Below are 9,115 nucleotides of genomic sequence, written 5' to 3' on the forward strand. Positions count from 1 at the left end.
ATAGTTTAGTATAGCATTCTTTAATACATTATAATATCATAAATAATAAATTAGCCTTCTGAGAACATGGAGTCAGAGTCATCATTCCTTCCTGCCATGGGACACCCTGCAAATACAATAGAAGGGTATGTGGAAATTCTTACCATTGAGGGTGGACAACCTGTTGTGGCAAAGAGGTCATGGAATTTCCCATTCCATGATGAGATTCAATACTCATCTGGGCATTTTGCCAGATGAGCTTCAGCTCACCTCAGAAGGGGAGGTAACTAGCTAGCATCCAGCCACAAAGATGTGCTAGATGGCAGCCCTGCTCCTGCCTGTGACTCTAATGGGCCTCTTACAGGTGACTTTCATCAGTCATGTTTTAGCAGCCTCCAGGGACAAGCCAAACACAGAGCTGATGCAATGATGGGGAAACTCTGCAACAAGGTTGTTAGAACTGCACACATGAAATAGCTGCATGTAGATCCTGAGGAGAAGATGGAGCCTCCACAGATCCTGGAGCATCAATCATAGATCCCAGTACCTGTTCTGCTTTGCATTTGCATGTCTCTGTGAGAAATCAACAAGGAATGTATTTGCTCTGTAACTGCAAATCATTGTAGCCTCATAATAGTCCATCCACTTCAAAACAGCCCTTTTGCTGTGCTGACTCACACCCTCATGTCTCTTCTTGCTCCACTTAAGTATTTTTTGATAAGTCATCATCTTCTTTGGGGTACATAAAGATGTCTGAAGCTCAGCTCCCTGACCACAAGGGTTAATGAACAGAAGGAAGTGAGAAATTGCAGGCAAAAAGGTCTAAACTACGTGTGTGTGATCCTATAAAATGCAAACAGGCAACGTTTGATCCACCAGAAAGTCTCCTAGCTTCAAGCAAACAATTAACATATTTTGAATAAAATTTGAACATGCACAGCAAGTGCAGACCAGCCTGGAAACACGGGTTTTGATCCTGCTCTGGGAGGTTTAAAGCCTATCACCAGACCACAGCCCTACAATATGGCTCATTACACTACATCTGAAGTCTTGAAATTGTTACAAGACTGTGGTTGGTATTTTTCACTTTCCAGAACAAAATTTAAATCTGTTGCATCCACTGAAAAGCACATTCAAATGTGTAAATGAGTTTAAATTCCCAGAAATGTATTATTTAGAGCTCATGTATATTTAGAAGTCTTCATAAAGGAAACTGTTTGCTCTTTAGCTATGATCTGAAAAAGCTAAGCTGGGGTTCATTTATGCTAATACTAGCAGTGGTGGGCCATCAAAAGAGAACACCGTTTGCTCCGAACGCTTGTTTGTTATTTGGTGTTAATTCTTCATCTCAGAAGTCAGCAAAATAAATATAGCTCCTTGTCTAATGTCACTGTCATACAAACTTACAACCATGTTTCTGCTGACCGGGTCAGCATCGAGCCAGATGGTCAGCCCGTGTCCTTCTGCCTTCTACTCTCAAATCTCAAAGTAGCTGGTTTCCATTTCCCTCGTTCCTTTTTTAGGTAGGTAAGGAGCAGGTGCTCCGGTTCCTTCACCTCAAGGACTGCTGACTCCAGCACTTCTCAGGTTCCCGTAAAAAGAAACTCTGCGTGAACGAGGTGCAGAACTACAAACGCAAAGACACCCGAGCTGCCGGCGCTGCTCCGCTCCCCCGCCTCCCGCCGGGCACTTCCCTCCCGCGGCAATTTCCAGCGGTCCGGGGCCGCAGCGGGGCGGGGGTGTTTGGAGCTGTCCCTGTCCCGGTGAGCCCGTCCCGGCCCCGGGAGCCTGTGCGGAGCTGTCCCTGTCCCCGTCCCTATGGCGCTCCCCCGCCAGCCCCGCCCGCGCCCCGGGCAGAGCGGGAGGCGCCCCCGCAGGGGGAGATAGAGAGGGTACCTCCTCGTTAGTATAGTGGTGAGTATCCCCGCCTGTCACGCGGGAGACCGGGGTTCGATTCCCCGACGGGGAGTGCTGCGCGTGCGCGCCTGTTTTTATTGCTCCACCCCGCGCGAGCCGTTTTTATGACAAAAGGCGCCGCCCGCCGGCAAGAAAAATGCTGAGCGCGGCCTCCCCGTCGGGGAATCGAACCCCGGTCTCCCGCGTGACAGGCGGGGATACTTACCACTATACTAACGAGGAACTGCCTTGCGGAGAGTGGTTGCGGGACTGCTTTTATCAGTAAATTCCCAAAACCATGTCCCCGCTGCTGGATTATCAATGCTACGCTGTGGGCGGCGGGACAGCAGGGGCGACCTCCGGCAGCGGGAGCATGGACCCACGAGCCTGCGTAGGGCGGCAACGGCGCGGGAGGCGAGCTCGGCACCACCAGGGAGCGGGGGCGGAAGGCCCTTGCTGCTGCGGACCACTAGCGGGGGGTGGGTGGGGAGAGGCGGCGTGCTTGCGCGGGAAGGCGGTAACGGAGCAGTGCCGGAGCAGAGGGGCCGGCGCAGGGGTGCGGCGGCGGCGGGCAGGGTCCGGGGCCGCGCCGGCCCAACCCACCCCCGCCCTGCCCCTCCGGCAGAGGGGCTGCACTGCCGGCGGCCCCGGTGACCGAGTTGTAAGGCTCTGAGTGCCTCTACTCATCAAGACCTCGTGGCGCAACGGTAGCGCGTCTGACTCCAGATCAGAAGGCTGCGTGTTCGAATCACGTCGGGGTCATTAGCTTTTCCGTTCTTTTGTTGGCTTTTGCCGCCTTCCTCGTGCCTGAAACCGAGGAACGTTATTGTTGGTTGGTGTTTTTTAATGTTTTTCCCTACAGCTTAAGGTCTCCTCATTTGCTTGAGGCTGAGAGGGCAGCGCGACACAGAGGATAAAACGAGGGCCAAGGCAAGATCCCATTGGATAAAATTGTCATTGTTTTGTTTATGGCCTTTGGGTGTATTGGACTGGCAGATTACATGCTTAAACACAAAAGGCAAAAATGTGTCAAAGGTTTACTTTATTAAGGCAGCCGACTCTGTGGGAGTGATGAGAAAACTTCAGAAAGTTGCATTAAAAGAGTAACTTTCAATTTTAAAGGGGTCAGAGGGCCCGAAAATGGAAATACCATGTTTTCAGTACAGAAATTCACATAACAAGGAGTAAAAGTAAAGGCAGAAGCAGCAAATGGTCTGATGGAGCCAAGAGTTCAGAGAGATCTTGAGAACCCCACAGAAGAATGAAACCCTGACAGGGAGAGAGCGGGGACCAGGGCGCCGACGGTGATGGGGGTAGGCTGCAGAACAGAAGAGCTTTCTCTGAGTAGCTATTTCCACATGCTGAGATTGACAGGTACCCATGGCAGAAAGGCACAGAGGGGACTTAGCTTTGATTTAGACATGAGATAGCAAGTCTTACTTTAGTGATTTAGATGGACTGGAAAGTTTGACACTTGACGAAATTTAAATGGGAGGAAAACAATCGTTTGTCAAGGGCCTCAATTGAGAGAGAATGCCAGAGATACAATTCTCACTTTGTAAGACTGATTACTAGTGTTGTAAACCACAGAAGAAAATGAATACAGAAGTCTTGGAAATCATACTCAGCAGACTCAACAAATTATGTGGGGGTTATTAAACCAAATACATTGGCTTTTACAGGCTATTGTTTGTTCTATATACCCTTAAAACCTTTAAAATACAGAATTTCTGGATCTTCCTTAAGTGATCTGTTGCAGTACTTTGCTATTCTTACAATTACAAAATTAGCATGTGTAGTTTAACCCTGATGTCTCTTTTGCCTTGACTTAAATCCAGCCCTCATGTCATTGCACTGGAGAACCGTTTCTCACTTCCTTTTTATAGGTACTTCTTACATATTTGAAATTCGTTATGCCTCTCTATAGATGTTCCAGCATAACAGACTATGTTTGCTGGGCCTCTGATTATTTTATCGCTTGCCTCTGGAGCCTTTCCAAATCAGCTGCATTTTTAAGCGCTCAGAACTGGTCACAATATTTCAGCTGACTCAGATTTTACCAGGTCTGAATGGACAAGGAAGATTGTCTCACATGTTGTGCTGACAGGACTTCCACTTAATGTGGTTAGTCCTTTTTTTTCTTTAATGCACAATCTGTTAGATGGATACATTTTGTATGAGATGCATCATCTGTTAGATGTATCCCTGGTCCCACACAGTACCTTATCTCTCAGCTTCACCACCCACCAGAGAACTGGATGTAAGAAGTGGCAGCAATCTGTATTCCAGCATTCCTGTACCTCTGCCAAAGCAGGTGCCCCCTCTAAACATTCCAGATTGTTGCCAGACAATATCTCTGGCTTGCAGTAAGGGTAATATCTGCTTATAGGAGTCAAAGTTTTCAGAGTGTGGTTTGCACTAGCATACCTGACACGTGAAGGTTGTCACAACACAGTCCGTATTCCTCTGCCCTGCCCATCCCTGCCTGTGCCTTTCCCTCCTTACACTTGGATCACATCTTGCAATGCCATTGCAGCAGCTGCCAGCTCAGCATGAGAATCTGGTGGCACAATTACTACATCCAACACAGGAAAAGCACCAGGAGCACATGGCCTGGGACAGGAGAGAGCAGGATCATCCCCTTTGGCAGCAACCACAAATACCACAAAATCTTACAGTTTAAGATTTTGTCAGCTGTTTTTTGGGAGGAGAGTTCACTGTCCCTAAATCAAAATCATTTAGTCATGTATCAAAACTAAATGAAAGAACTAAATGTGCCTTAGCTACCTACAAACTCTCCCACTCAATTTCCTGTTGGTGAAGTGGGGATAACAGCTCTTTGACTTTACAGATGTTTTGTCAGGTTGACTCCATTAATTCTGAGGCATCCAAGGATGCCAGGGGGTATTTGTCTCTCACCAGCATTTCAACAGCCCATGTGCTTCTGTGCTTTTTGTCTCTTCCTGACTTTAAAATACTGCATTTTGTAACCTGACTGTTCTCTTAACACAGATGTTTTTCAAATGGAAATGTTACTAGCTAAATATAGACAAAAACTAAAATCCACTTAAGCCTCAAAAAACAGTGGAGCTGAAGTAATAGCTCATATATGGCAAATATAACTATTGTATGTGTTTGACAGAAATAAATATCCAAATAATTCTGGTTTGGAAATTATTCAGTGTAGAAAACCACCCTGAAAACTTCCCATTTCATTTTTGCCAACATGCTTAAAGAGGAGCTGACACTTCTGTTTTTAATCCTTGTTGGTATAGGCCTTTGATTATCATAAGATCAGCAGTAAGAGGTTTTAAAGCAGTTGTACAATTTTCTGTCCTTGCCTGGGCACAGCCATACAGTGCTGGGCATGCCCTTATTCACCTGTGTGTTTGCTGTTTCAGGTGACACCGGCAGAGCAGCGTTCCCAGTGGCTGCCAGCTCTGGAACTGCTCTAGAAGCAATATGCTCCATCATACTAAGGCATGCTTTCTTTCTTATCACTTTTCCCTTTCTACTTCAAAACCAGACAATTCTAATGAGAAAACTAGAGTTATTAAAAAGCCTCCTAATCTTTCTAAATTAATCAAGATTGCGAAAAAGAAATCATTGATTCTAGAAAGTATAGTTATGCTATGCTATAATGATTAGACAACTGCTTAATTTAGTTCTAGTAAAGCTTTCCAGTTTCTATTGCATTTCTCAAAGGGAATATCATTTTCATAGTGAAACCTGCCAAGACTGAATTAATACTTCCTACAGCTTTTTTACATTTCCTTATAAGCTCAGTCTAAGACAAGAGCATGTCTGTAACACTTGCTTTAATGCCTTTGCTATGAATTTATAGTCATCATGTTATCTGTTGTGGGACAAATGTTACAAATGAATGCAAATTATTCATCTATACTTCATTATAGGCCATTTCCAGATCCCCCACTTAATTTAGGTTACTTTTTTGAAAGCACATTTATAGAAAAATCATTTTTTCAGCATACTGTAACATAAACAATTTGTCTTATTTTTATGGTTGGCATTAGAGGTTAGAAATCACAAACTTAAGGAAACTCAAGCCAGAAATCTGAGACAGTTTAAAAGGCATTCAGTGTTTTCACATCAAAGATGAATGTATGCTTGAAAAATCTCTTTCTCACGCTCAGGAAAGCTAAGAAATTCCAGACATTTGGGAGGGTCCTACAAAGGAAGGATTTTTGGCTTCTCCTTTCAGCATATTTCACATTTTTAGGCAAGCTTAGAGCACTTTTTTAACCACCGGAAATGGCCATAGTCTCACAACATTTTCACATTTTTTCCTAAACTTTGCTTTTGTCAGCATTTATACTGACAAGGGGTAAACTGTAACTACCTGTTTCTCAGGTAGAGGCAGGTATTCTGGTCTTCAAACACCAGAACTTGCAGTTAGGGATAAACATTCAAGTAACTGGAAAGCTTCACAGAAGGCAAGGTAAAACAAGAGTTCCATGCTCCAACCTTTAACAGCAAATTATTGAATAGGCATAGGGACCAGAGACTTCATATCTGTGGGTTTCACCCCCTCCCTCCCACTGTAACAACATTAGAAAGATTTTTTGAGCTCATTCATTATGAACTCGTTCCCTTCATCGCTTTGACTGCTGCCTCATGCCACAAAACATGACTTCCTTTTTCCTTCAAACAGAACAAAGACTAAAGGTGCAGGTGTATTAAGGTCTAATTGTGGTGACACCTGCAGGTTCCAGTGTCAATTATCATGTGTTTGCACATTTAGGTGCTTTCTTATGCTACTTTCCCTGTCTTTGCCTTGCCCGGGAGATGCCTCTTGGTGCCAAAGTGCAACAGTTACAGGTGTAGAACAAATAAAAGTTTTGTGCCAAGGACTGCTAGGGACTTGGCTTCCCAGAGAAGTCTATCGCTGCAAAGAAGAGTGACACTGAAGGATTGTATCATGCTTCTTTAGGTTTGGCTGCTTTGGAGGCAACTAGAGGTAACCAGTAAAAGAGTTCCATGTCAGTGCAAGGCAGTTACACCAGGGTATCAATATAATAGAGAAAGCAATTCACAATAAATACACTTTTTCTTTATGGTTGGGGAAAATAACTTTCAAAATTTAAATGGACTGTAAATATGAACTTTAAGCAATGCTAATGAAAGTCACAACCTCAAGTGGCTCAGCAACAACAGTACTGGAGTTTGAAGAAATAGCCAAAACATGATATGTTTCTGCTATCTTTATGCTTCTATGCCAGTTTCATCTGGCAGCAAAAGCAGAAAAACACAGAGCCAAGATAAGACAGGTCAGCCCATCCATTTGTTTTGACCAAAGCTGAACTGTGAGTGTGACTGTAGGGATTTACTACTTCATACCATATTCCTGTAGGGGTTTTTAATGCTACATTTAATGCATTAAAACCAGGCCTACCATCAGTGTAGACTTCAAGCTCAGCAGTTGTACTTCTTTCCACTCCTAAACTGTCACTGACAAGAAAAGCCAGCACCAGATGTATTGCAGAATCTGAACAGTACAGTGAGGGGAGAATTGTGCCTGCACTAAGAAGTACTGCCAAAAAAAAAAAGCTGCAGGGCTGTCCTACCATTATTGTCTGTGGGGATGTTAGGTGGTGACGGCACCAACTTTTTAGATTGTATTTTCACTATTAAGTTTGAGTAAAATTTCCCAGACCCAGATTCCCCCTTATGCTGCTTTAAAACACTTTAGACTTGATATGATTTTTTACATTAGTATGATAGCTGAAGAATCTCTCTAAAGTATGCAGTGCAACTAGTTCCGTATCTTCAAAAGTAGCAAATTCTTAAAGGTAGAGGAAGGACTATTTCCCAAGCCACCTAAAAGCTTTTCAAGGTGAAAAATACTATCTATGCTTTAAATTAGTACTATCAAATTTGAATAGGAATTAAATTTCCTTTAAGCATTTCCAAAACACCTTTCATGTAATACCCATGTTCCTGGTAAAATTTTGGGTAAGATATGCTGAAAAATAGACAGAACCATCTAATTTGTTCTATTCAAGCCTAAAAGTAAGTGATAGCAGTCAATACACATTAATACATTACTTTTTACTGTGTACGTGTGTGATGTCAATGGAGGAACATGTTTCTACCCACTGTTCAGTCTCGTTGCCAAACAAACTGAACAGGTAAAGTGTGTACACCAAGAACCGAGCACTTTCAGATCCAAATTGTTATGAACTTCAGATGACTGCCGCCTCACAGAGCTACTAGCACAACAGGGCAAATTAAATGGCCCAAGCTAAGCTTCTCCCTCCTCTTAATTACTTTGTTACACCACACCAATTCTTCAGTGGGAAGCGTCAAGCTTCCTGTGGGTGGGTCCTTGATCAGTCTCGAAATTACCTGCTACAAAAAATAATCCTCATTGCCTTCATCTAGCTGATATTGAGGCTATGGTAAGGTAGATAGGAACAACAGGCACCAGGACGGCTCCATGATGGAGCACACAACAGTAGGGGAAATCCCCAACAGCAATTTAGAACTCTCTCTGGAATATAAAGAGGAGTAAGTGCAAACACTAATAATCCCGTTTCAGATCCATGACTGATGGGAGAATTAAAAGAGCCACATTTAAATTCTTATCTCGGGTATACGGCAAGGCAGTTCTCAAAGCATAGGCTGTGTAGTCGAATCTAAGCACTGAACCCTTCCCATCACAAACCAGAAGCAGCGCGTGTTCCCAGCCAGCAGCGTGTAAACACAGAAGGATTTAGCCCGCTTGTTTAAAGACTGAAAGACTGCAGTCTTGAGCTCAATCGAACTTCCCCAGCAGGGACACACTTGTGATATTTTAGAAGTCGGCTTTACAAATAAATAAATAAAACAACCACGCGCCTTTCAAACTCTGCGCTACTACAGATGCGAGTTCGGGTTTTTTTTGCGTTAAAGTCACCGCACCGGCGGCAGTCACGCTACGAGATCAGCTACCAATTTCCCGGCTGGATTCTTTCTGGAGCCCGCCAGCCGAAGGGCTGGGCGAGGGCGGCTATCCCGGGGGAGCGGGAGCTGCCGTGCCCGCCCAGCCCCCGGTGCTGAGCGCAGGAGGCGCAGCCGCCAGGCCCGCAGGTGCCTGGGGGCAGAGGCGGCGGCAGGTGTCGCGGCGGGACACCGGGATCACGGCAGGTAACTGGGATCGCGCTAACCGCCTCCCCCGCTGCTCGCGGCAGGGAGGAGCGCTCCGGGCGGCGGGGACACACCTGTCACCCGAAAGGGCCCC

At 44.9% G+C, this 9,115-nt stretch overlaps 3 non-coding genes across 3 annotated transcripts; 2 read left to right on the top strand and 1 right to left on the bottom strand.

Moving 5' to 3' along the window:
* The first annotated feature begins 1,876 nt into the window (after window positions 1-1,876).
* On the top strand, window positions 1,877-1,948 carry TRNAD-GUC (transfer RNA aspartic acid (anticodon GUC)). Its single transcript has one exon. It is a non-coding gene; the product is annotated as a tRNA-Asp (tRNA).
* Window positions 1,949-2,046: 98 nt separating this feature from the next.
* Window positions 2,047-2,118, bottom strand: TRNAD-GUC (transfer RNA aspartic acid (anticodon GUC)). The gene has a single exon. It is a non-coding gene; the product is annotated as a tRNA-Asp (tRNA).
* A 447-nt stretch (window positions 2,119-2,565) lies between these two features.
* On the top strand, window positions 2,566-2,637 carry TRNAW-CCA (transfer RNA tryptophan (anticodon CCA)). The gene has a single exon. It is a non-coding gene; the product is annotated as a tRNA-Trp (tRNA).
* Window positions 2,638-9,115: the final 6,478 nt, after the last annotated feature.

Source organism: Ammospiza nelsoni, chromosome 5 (assembly GCF_027579445.1).
Source record: "Ammospiza nelsoni isolate bAmmNel1 chromosome 5, bAmmNel1.pri, whole genome shotgun sequence".
Lineage (NCBI taxonomy): Eukaryota > Metazoa > Chordata > Aves > Passeriformes > Passerellidae > Ammospiza > Ammospiza nelsoni.